The sequence below is a fragment of the Petaurus breviceps genome, unplaced genomic scaffold, assembly GCF_028583685.1.
Source record: "Petaurus breviceps papuanus isolate PSGF00001 unplaced genomic scaffold, PetGlider_PUasm1.0 174, whole genome shotgun sequence".
NCBI classification, from domain to species: Eukaryota; Metazoa; Chordata; class Mammalia; order Diprotodontia; family Petauridae; genus Petaurus; species Petaurus breviceps.
Window position 1 is genome coordinate 13366885 of NW_027185761.1, and position 8502 is coordinate 13375386.

Here is an 8502-nt window from a genome sequence, read left to right on the forward strand (position 1 = left end):
TTGTGATGCCATGGACCATAGTATAATGATACTGTCCATGGGGTTTTCTTGGCAAAGATACTGGAGTGCATTGCTCATTGTTTTCAAAAGAAAAAACACACAGAAAAGATGCTTGGACTTGGCTCATGCAGTATGTCTTCATTTCTGGGGCCCAATAAAACCTTTCACAGTGATCAGAAGAGTCACAGAATGTTAAGAGCTGGAAAAGACCTTAGCAATTATCTTGTTGGGCCCCTCGTCTTACATTTCCTCCCTTTTTTTTCTTCTCATCTCTTAAAACATTCAGGTTTATGAGGGAGAACAAGAGCCAGTCTCTTTGAGTCTGTTTGGCCAGCGTAGAGAATGCTAATGAAACACCCCAGTCAGAGTCTTTCATCCAGTGGGGCTTGGAGGCTCATGCTGGGACTCAGTGAAGTCCCCAGCTCAAGGGGGTTCCAAGGGATCCTCTGGGCCAAAAGCTTCACTTGGACCATGAGCTTCCTAGGGGCTTGACCCTCCCACTGCAGAGCCTGCAGCTACCTGTAGGGAAAGGTCAGTTTCTACAGGGCCGGAGCAATTTGAGCCTAAACTCCCTGACTTAAAAGTAGCCACATAAATGTATCAGCAGCCCTACATGGTGGGGACAGAATGGAAAGTCAGATTGCTGGTGGGAGGAAGCCAAGCTGTGCTACCTCTCAATAGGGTCAGGGTACGCCATCACCATAACCCCAACCCAGTCCCCTGTGAGGACCACACATAAAGCGAAGGAGGCCCAGCATCAGAGCCCTCAATCCATGGTGGGGAAAGGAGATGGGAAAGGCATTGTGGCCTCAGCCTCCTTCGTGGGTGGGCGTCAACATTCCATCTCCAAAAGTTGGTCTCCAAAGGGAATCCCGCTCTACATCCCTGTGTGAGGCAGACTGAAATATGCAGAAAACTCCTGTGGGGGATGGAAATAATCCCCTACTCATCAGATCAGAGATTTAGAGCTAGAAGGGTCATTAGAAGTTATCAAGTCCAACCTCACCCTTATTTTACAGATGAGGACACTGAGACCCAAAGAGATTAAATGAGTTGTCCTTACATAACTAGTAAGCATCTGAACCCAGGTCCTCCTGATTCCAAGTGTAGCGCCCTAACCACTGCACTATGTGCCTCCCCACCTCATATGATAACCGTATTACCTAAGCTGCTTGGCTTGAGGTGTTTCTAGAGGTCACTCACGAACACATGCTGGGGCTTTTTGTTTTTAATACTTGCTGTTAATTGGAGTGAGTGGGAGGCTGTCTGGTATACCAGCTATAAAAGGCCATAATGGACTTGAAATTGAGAGTCAACACCATTTAGTTCCCAGACACATCTCAGCCTCAGTTTTTCTCAGCAGTAAAATGGGATAATTATGCTTTCTCTTAATGATACCCCAGCATCTCCCAGAAATGAAAGCTCCTGATTTTAATACCAACATTCTCCTGGATTCTGTATGGCAAGGAGTCACGGGGCACCAGGTTCACTGTAGAACTGGAATGAAGACTCACCCACAGGGCAATGAAGAAACATATGGTAGACATCAGCAAGCTCCAACATGGCAGAATGGAGAGGGCATTGAACATGGAGTCAGAAAGTTCTAGATTCACATCCTTGCTAGCTAGGTGGTCAGAAGCAAATCACTTAACCGCCCCATGCCTCAGTCTCCTTTTCTGTAAAGTGAAGGGGCTAGACGCAGTGTCCTTTGAACTCCCTTACGTAATCATCCTATTATCTATAGACTAACTGTGGGTGAGGAATTACATGGGAGAAGTAGTGTCTAGGAAAGCATCAGAGAGAAGCAGGTCAAAAAAGAAAAGAAAAAGTTGGATGGGTCACATTCTGAAGTCAGAAACAGCTGATGGACACTCTTTCCACTTCTTTGGTATTTAGGCAATATTGAGAGAATTCAAGGAAGGCCCCCAGCCCATTGGGTGAACCCCTTCTGGGGTATTTATGTGAGGGCATGGATAAGAATCCCAGACAATGGGTAACCCTAGAGGGGCTGCTATCTATATCACTGAAGGGAATACCTATCATTGGAGGGAATTTCTAAGATCAGAGAACCACTGGTTTGTTGGCAAGAGTAGTAATTGCAGTACCTACTTTATAAGACTGTGAAGTAGAGAAAATCTGCTGGTTATTTCCAATTCATTTTGGTTTCCAAGGAAACCCATCTTCAGTCTTAGAAACTGAAATATTATATCCATGTGAACATAAGCCACTTCTGCCAATCTATTGGTCCAATAGTCAGTCCTGAACAACAAACCAATGCATCACTCTTCTCAGATAAAAACAGTGCTCTTTACCCACCCTCAGTAGGCCATGCACAGAGAGGTGTTTATCCAGAAGTGGAGGGGGCCTGCACTGGGGCAGATAGGTAGAACAATGGATGAGCACTGGGCCTGGAGTCAGGAAGACCTGGGTTCAAATCTAGACCCAGACACTTACTCATTATAACTGCTTACCATCTCGGAGCCTCTGTTTCTTCATTTGTTAAATGGGGATAATAATGCCTGTAGTAATCATCTCATAATGTATTTGTGAGGTTCAAAGGAGATACCACCCATGCTTCAAAATACTACGTAAATGTTACAAATTATCCTTAGTCATTGCATTCCATTTTCCCTTTCACATGTGGCTTTCTCCAGTGCTTCTAAGTATAAGGGTGGGCCCTCCCTCCAGGAATATAGAGTACAGCCTCCCTAGGTGATCCAAATGTGCTTCAGCTCTCTAGGAGTCACGGTTGTCCCCGTAACTCCCCGAAGCAGTTGGGCTAGATAGTTCCTAAGGCCCCTTGAAGCTCTAAATGTTGGCATCCTAAAAGCTTGACACCTCTACACCTTACTAGAAGTTTCTTCATGGTGATTCACCACACTCCCATAGCACCAACCAGGGCTATTGTTGGGCAAGGTTCTGTGGAGCAGATCTGGGGCAGTTTGAGTTGTGGATGGATCTGGGACCCAGCCATGGGTCCTTTGAGCAAGGAGTACATACAAGAAGTTTTCAGACCTGGATGGCCACGCACTCCTGAGGTCCCAGGGAATTTCCTTGATAATTCCTTTTAATCTCCAAGCTAGTGGCTTTTACATTCCTGGGGAGGTATCGCTTTCACCTGGGGATTTGGGCATATATTTTTATTAATGTAATTGTTTGTTTAACCCTGGTTCTCTAAATGATCTGTTGCATCATATGCAGAATCAGGACCAGGATAAATCTCCATACCACACTGAGGAATCAGATGAGAAATGGGCTTCATTTGAGACCTGTGTGATGAGGATGAGACATTAGAACTGACCTTCAAAAGGTTCCCAAGGAGAGGAAGATGTGAAGCCGTGCTCTCTGGAAGCAGTCAACCCAATGGGAAATTCTTGGATACCACTGCCTGAAGAAACACAGAAAACAGAGTTTGCCAACCATCAGAACAATACAACCTCCCACATAGCTCCTCCCACCCCACCCCCACCAGGACCAGATCAGAAGTCAAGACAGAGCATGTCCGCGGAAGGAAAAAAAATCCCACTTTATTCCCTGTGCCCCTAAAGGAACCTTTAACTTAATAGTCCTTGACAACAAAGCAGTGTTAGCATAGGATGACTTGGAAGTAAACTCGCCCCAGCTGGTGGAAAATGTGTTTGCTTAAGTCCAGGCCCCGAAGCAGCAAAAGGATTCAGTTACTTTCAGGGTCTATGGCAAAGCAGGGAGTAGGGAAAGAAGGATGATAAAATTAGGAGGTGACTGAATGGCCCCTTTCTTTCTGTTAAAGGAGAACACGAAAAGAAACAAATCCCTCCAGAGATGTGGTCATAAAAATGGAGCAATGCCAGCATAATGCCGTGGAAAGAACAAAGATGTAGTGTCAGAGGACCTAATTTCAAGTCCTGACTCTATCACTTATGACCTGTGTGATCTTGAGTAAGTCACTTGACTTCTCAGTTTCCTCACTTATGATCTGTGTGATCTTGAGTAAGTCACTTGACTTCTCAATTTCCTTTGGTCCCAGAGCAAAGAAATCCCATCCTTCCTCTATATGACAACCCTTCAGATACTCAAAAATAGCTCCCACATCCCCCTCAACCTGCCACCCAACATTCTGTTACCCAGGATAAACATTCCCAGTTACTTCAGTGTCATGGACTTAAGGCACTCCACAATCCCAACACCCCTCCTAGGGATGCTCTTCTGGTTAATCAATATCTCTCATAAAGGACTGGAATTTAAGAAGGCCTTGAAGGACCAGCTATGTAAATTGATGCAATGCATTTGCACCTACCAGACATAGGATGAAAATGTTTATTTCAAAGTAAAATTAGAATGTCTGCTCTTAATCATTTGTATTTAAAACACATTTACACAGATAGGGAAAAAACTTCTTAACTAATTGATGTTCCAGATCCTTCTGGTGGTCCCCACTGAAGACAATACTCCAGAGGAGATTGAATAAGGGCAGAGATCAGTGGGACTATTACCTCCCTATTTCTGGAAGCTAAGCCTCTCTCAATGTAGCCTAAGCTCCTGTTAGCTTTTTAGGTTGCTGCTTCACATAGCTGCTTCAGGTTGAGCTTGCAGTTCACCCAGACCCCCAGAGCATCTTCAGAAAAACTGTGGTCTGTTCATTCTCCTTTGTGAAGCTGAGTTGTTGCCTTTGTTGTTGTTGTTATTGATACCCAGGTTCAAGACTTTACACTCATCCTTTCGAATTTCACCATGTTAAATTTAGCCTAACCTCCCATCCTATTAAAATTTTTTTGGTCCCATCACCCACTGTTAGCTTTTTACCCTTTGCACACATGAGGAGTCTATTGTCTATGCCAAACTGATGGAAAAACTGTTAAATTTATTATGATGTGACTTCCTAGCTAAACTCTGGAGCCTCCGACCCAGTGGGTCATACAGAAAGACATTTGACTTTACCACCAACAACTGTTGGTGCTGTTCCTGCTGAGAAAGGACTGCTCTGCAGTTTGCCATAACTCCCATAGCTTTCTTCCTATTCAGGTAATTTCTTCCCTTCCTTCACAAAAAAGTTCTCAGGTACCACCCTCTATTTGGAGCTACCCCATGATTGAGGAAGGGGGTCTTTAAATGACCTAGTTGAGGAATAAATCAGAAGAAACAGTTCTCTGGAAACTGGAGAAAGGTGAGGGATCCAGATTATGATCATTTGTGTTTTTAACCCGAAAGATGAGGGGAAAATTCAACCCCATTCAGTCCAATTAGAGTCTAGACAGAGCTGTTGGGAGCTTAGAAGCAAACATCCTGGAAACAGGAATGAATCAGGGACAGAGGACAGATTAGCTTGGTACAAAACCGGAAACCTTTCATACTTCAAAGCCTCTTTTAGATTTCCTTCCACAGAACGAGCTGAATTCACCAACGAGCCTAAGCAATGGTTGAATTATTGGAGAAAACCCACGTGGGCGGATTAAGCCCAGCAAAACATACCTGGGGCACAGCTCAAATGGAACGCATATTGAGCCAGCAAGGTCGTTGCTGAAAGACATTCTAATCTCATATCTCTACCACTGAAATGGGCACTGTCACAGATGAGATCTATTGCACTGCAGCTCTATGTCTTCAAGAGTCTTTTATTTATTGTAAATACGTGGAGGAGAAATGGTATAGCAAGCCATTATCAACCATGAATACCTTAGCATGAATTAGTTTTGTTTGTTCGTTTTTGTTTTGTTTTGTTTATTCAAAATATCAGGAGCTGAGGAAATAGAGGAAAGCTAAATTTCAATAGAAAAGTCTGGAGTGTGGGGCTCTGCTTATGGGGAACAGAACAGGATTTAATCGATCAATCAATCAACAAGCATTTCCTTTTTTTGCTTTTTGGAGAGGGGAAGGCAGGGCAATTAGGGTTAAGTGACTTGCCCAAGGTCACACGGCTAGTAAGTGTTAAGTGTCTGAGGCTGGATTTGAAGACTCTAGGAGATGCTCTATTCACTGCACCACCTAGCTGCTTCTCAATAAGCTTCCTATAATAAATCCCAGAGAACAAAGAAAAGGCAAAGTTACAAGATGAATAGCACCATTTGCTTCCTATAAGATCCCAATCAACCCATCTGATTGGAGGGCGGAGCCATGAACTAAGGAGGCTGACCAAGCCATCTCTTCATTTCCTACGTGGCTTCACTTTTTTGGACTTCTCCATCATGGTGTGGGGTGGGGATGGGGAACAAAGGAAGACGTACCTTCCTAGTTTTCAGCCTCCATTTGTGTGTAGTCTTGCTTCATTAGATTGTAAGTTCCTTGAGGGCAGGGGGGCTGTTTTTCTTTTTCATCTTTGCATCCCCAGTGCTTAGCATCATGCTTGGCACTTAATAAAAGTCCCTTATTGGCTGACTAATACCACATTGGGGTGCCCTAGAGCACAGAAGCTCAGGGAAGGGGGGGCTATTAAAAGAGGAGGGTGAGAACGGTGCCAGACAAACTTCATAAATTTCAGTTTGGTTAAGGAGCTGGGTAACTAAATTTACATATGTATGCAATGTGTTTAGATCTATCTAGAGATAAAGTGCTTACTATGTGCCACGGCTCTTCTCTAAGTGCCTGGGGACACAAATAAATGCAAACAAGACAGCCCTATGCCCTCCTCCAGGAGGGTATGCTAGAAAGGGGGACAGCCTGAAAGGGAGAGTTAGAGAGTGCCTATGAGGGCCAAGGTGAAGAAATTGCAGGGCATGCTGAGGAAGCCTAGTTCTCAGGAACACAAGACAAAAAGTTCACCTAACAGAAGGGGGAGCCAGTAAGGGGTCCCAAGTTTCAAGTGGGATAGAGATGGAGACTGGGAGAATGGTGCCCATTCATGTCTTCAGGGCTAAGTACCCCACATGCTCCCCAGAGTAAGTGAAGGGGACCACCTCAGTTCTACTATGATGCCTTTATGTCCCAGTGTGGAGGCTACCCTGAGTTCTTAAAGTCTATGCCAGAGGAGCACAAGCCAGCCTAGCAACATCTATCAATCTGGAGAGAATTTCAGCATGGGTCTGAAAATGGACTGTTGGCCGAGGACCGGTCTTTCTAGGTTCAGAGGCTCACTGGCAAATTTGCCATAGGGTGATATATTTTTATGACATAAAAATTGAAAAAGATAGTCTGAGGTCAGAAAGTGAGGGTTTTCTGGGGCCAAAGGGGGAGAAAAGAGAAACAGTTGCTTCCAGAGTTCCAAGCAGATATAGGTACCTATTATTTTAAGAGAAGCAAGAACTGGCCTTTTGGCTGGTGTTAAGTGAAATGGATGTTTCTAGACTGGCCTGGAGTAGATAGTAAGTTGATATTTTTGATTATCAAGCAACCAAATGTTTAAAAAGTTGGCCAGCAGCATGACTAGACAGTGATTTGCTGTGAGAGTGACCTCTATGAATGTGAGAATGATAAAGTCGTACCATACTAAGGCAAATACACAGCTAAAGTATCGGCAAGGGGGAGGAAGGGATGGAGAACGGGATATAGGCGACAGGTTATGATACAGAGGCATAGCAGGAGGGGTCTGTGACATCTGATTAAAATCTGGATCCTTGAAGCCAGCCAAGTGAAGTGGGTCCCTGTGTGCATGTGGCCAGTTGCTCTGAGCCCATGTGGGATCATAGCCCAAGTCTCAATTCCACCCTCTTCCAAATTTTGCTGCACCTGGATGACTGAGGGTCAGTTATTCCCAATGGACCCATATTTTAGTAAATGGGGAGCAAAGATTTGTCAGAGTTTGGAACAAGTTCATCCAGCTCATTTCTCCCCTTGACCCTGAGAGGTTTTAGGGAAAGATTCAGTTCCAAACAGCCCCATGGTGCCACTCCAGAGAGTCCGCCCTTTGGCTGAACAAGTTACAAAACTCCCCATTTTCTCCCATTGTCTCAGACTGTGCCTGGAAGAAATTTGCAAGAATTTCTTCCATATGTACATTCCACATGCGTTGTCTTGCCAGCAAACAGACCCACAGACCCAGGCCATCTTTCCAAAGAATATTTGTCTATTTCGATCTAAATGACACCCACTCCCTTCCTTTGCCCACACCGGTTTTTATTTTTCCTTTTCCAAATACTTTAATTGTTGGTAGTGGTTTGGGGAACTTAGAATCCCAGAAGGATGTAAAAATGCAAAGAGACAGGCTATATCACCCCAAAAGAAACCTCCCATGGAAAACCAAGCTAATCAGCCAGGGTTTTATGAAAAAAAATTGAGTTGACAAACATCATTCAATTATGAGGATCTCAAATGACAAAAAAAATAATGCATCATTTAATTTGTGAATCAACAACAGCCTTGGATTCACCAAAATTACCCTTTGGGGGAAAGAAATCATTGTCACAATTCAGGAATTGGTTAACATTTCTTAGCTGTCAATTCATTGCGTTCATTGTTGCATGCAAGTCACTCCATTCTGTTTATACAGTTCTAAAATTCAGAAGCCCAAACACAGATTCCCTGAGTGCGCTCTCTCTCTCTCTCTCTCTCTCTCTCTCTCTCTCTCTCTCTCTCTCTCTCTCTCTCTCTCTC

At 44.2% G+C, this 8502-nt stretch overlaps 1 protein-coding gene across 6 annotated transcripts in view; it reads right to left on the reverse strand.

The window, feature by feature from the left end:
• FBLN2 (fibulin 2) overlaps positions 1-8502 on the reverse strand; it is a 211105-nt gene that overhangs the window by 160581 nt on the left and 42022 nt on the right. For all 6 annotated transcript variants that reach the window (XM_069083766.1, XM_069083768.1, XM_069083769.1 and 3 more), the window contains one exon: positions 3302-3388. The gene's annotated coding sequence lies outside the window, so the exon portion shown is untranslated. The remainder of the gene's footprint in view (positions 1-3301; positions 3389-8502) is intronic.